This window comes from Petromyzon marinus, chromosome 8, assembly GCF_048934315.1.
Source record: "Petromyzon marinus isolate PM22_M1 ecotype Great Lakes invasive population chromosome 8, UKy_Petmar_22M1.pri1.0, whole genome shotgun sequence".
Classification (NCBI taxonomy): Eukaryota; Metazoa; Chordata; class Hyperoartia; order Petromyzontiformes; family Petromyzontidae; genus Petromyzon; species Petromyzon marinus.
The window spans coordinates 7144807-7147501 of NC_133674.1; positions in this window are offsets into that span (position 1 = coordinate 7144807).

Here is a 2695-nt window from a genome sequence, read left to right on the forward strand (position 1 = left end):
GTATGTGTGTTGACCTTCTAATTGGTGGTGCCGTGTCGGCTATGAATGTTGTTTTGACCGTTCTTCACCACGCTGGTTCTGAATAATCAATGGTGAAGTTAATCATGAACGACGTAATCCAATCTATGATCATTATAATTACTACATTAAAGTGCATAAACGCGCATTCATGTGCTCTGAAGGGCGATTGCCCGAAATGTCATGAGGCTATCCACATATACAAACACAGAGACAGTTTCAACCGAGAAGATGGATTCTGGCTTAGCAATCATTGGAAGGTTTTGATAAACCATTTCTGGTCCTAATTGATTGTTCACGCTTACGGTGGCTTTCAGACCGCATCCATTATTTTCGTCTCCCCCTCCTCTTTTCCGAACATAGATGGACTCGTCCATCTAAACAAACTGTCAAATCGCTCTCCGTGGTGCTAAAGTTAAAAAAATAACCGCCACTTTTTTCAAATTTTCTTGCTGTGGGTTTCACACCTGATGATGATTACTTGTGTTGCAGTCGAAACGTCGTGAGAATTGTATTGTTTTATATTTTTATTATTTTATTGCTTCCCTTCTACGTGACTTTACCGAAAGAACCAAGAATATAAAATAAGAATGTTACTTTTAAGGCGATCTGACGAATGCGTTTTTTCACCACTGCCAAACTTAGTAGCGGGATCACCAATCTATTTCCTACTATAATGATGAGCCAAGAATGTCTGTGTGTCCCGCGCGTGACGTCACTCCACGTCGGTCAGCCCCCCTCATCAATACTCATGAACAGGTGATGTCCTCCACATGAACCTCCCCCTCATTAATAATCATGAGAGGGTGACGTCACTCCTCATGGAGAACCCCCCTCATTAATAATCATGGCCAGTTGACGTCATTCCGCATGTAGCAACCCCTCCCTCAATAATAATAATAATGAGCAGGTGACGTCACTCCACATCGAACAGCCCCCCTCATTAATAATCATGAAGCGGTGACGTCTTCCAAATGAACACCCCCCCCGACCATTATTATGAATTAGCGGGTGACGTCACTCCACATGGGGGGGGGGGCGAGGCGCCTCCTCCCCCCTCCTCAGCGTCAACTGACAACCCTCACTACAAAGGCAGAACCCTCACGTCATCACGTGATCTCACCCTCACTACAAAGGCAGAACCCTCACGTCATCACGTGATCTCACCCTCACTACAAATGCAGAACCCTCACGTCATCACGTGATCTCACCCTCACTACAAAGGCAGAACCCTCACGTCATCACGTGATCTCACCCTCACTACAAAGGCAGAACCCTCACGTCATCACGTGATCTCACCCTCACTACAAAGGCAGAACCCTCACGTCATCACGTGATCTCACCCTCACTACAAAGGCAGAACCCTCACGTCATCACGTGATCTCACCCTCACTACAAAGGCAGAACCCTCACGTCATCACGTGATATCCGTCACGCTGTTGAGACATAGAAGTAAAAATGACGTCGTGATGATTATAACCTTAATATAAAATAAGTCTGTGTCACCGCGCGCCCTAACAAATTGCACACGAATTGATGCAATGTATATCACGTCGCGGTCTGCCTTTCGCTTGCAAGTTTCAGATTTACTGCAATACACCCGCCCTTGGACGTGCAAAAGGCGAGTTTGTTATTATTATTACGATCACAATCACCAAAAACTACTGGAAATCACTCTTTGGTTATTTCGGTAAAGTCACGTGGAAAGAAAATAAAATAAATAATACGACGTTTCGATTGCAACACAAGCAACCGTCATCAGGTGTGAATGAGAAAGCAAAGTTAGTAAACTTAGAAATGTAATGCAATGCAGCACAGAGAGTCTGCTAATACAGCAGTCAACACTTTACCTGGTTGATTGCGGACACTGTGAAAAACACAACAGGTGAAACGTTCTCAAAATGATATTTCTCTCTCTTTGGCTCCATCGTTTAGTTGCAGTCTGTTATTCGTCTGTGAAAAAAGAGCTTCGTAGTATGAAAGGAGGTCTCATAATATAAATGCTCACCCCGAGCCCTCAATACTCTGATAGTGCGCTGTTTTTGAGTTGTATGCCTTTTGGCGTCTTCTGGTTCAACACCAATGGAGACGAGGCTCTAAGAAAAGCCGTCTCGGGTGTGAACCAATCAAATTCAAGGGCAGTGCATATTATTATCAGAGTTGTCTTTTTTGTTTGCATTTTGACTGCTTGTGTTGTGGTTATTGCAAACATGATGCCTTGAATAAAGGTGTCAGTTTTTGGGCCAGTTAAAAGGGTAAAACCGATTTCTATAAGAGTAGGTTTTACCATTTCTGGCCAAAAAAACAGTTGTGTTAAGATGTTCAAACGCCAAATAGAAACCTTTTGTAAGGAATCAAGTTCGCATTCACGGAAGGGGAGGGGTGGGGAGTTAACCCTGACTAAGATGGCGGCTAATAGAGGGGAGCTGGGGAGTTACCCCTAAGATGGCGACTGACGGAGGGGAGGGGGCTGGGACGTTACCCCTGACTAAGATGGCGGCTAATGGTAGGGAAAGGGATTGGGGAGTTACCCCTAACTTAGATTGCGGCTAATGGAGGGGAGGTGGCTGGGGAGTTACCCCTGACTAAGATGGCGGCTAATGGTAGGGAAGGGGGCTGGGGAGTTACCCCTAACTTAGATGGCGGCTAATAGAGGGGAGGTGTCTGGGGAGTTACC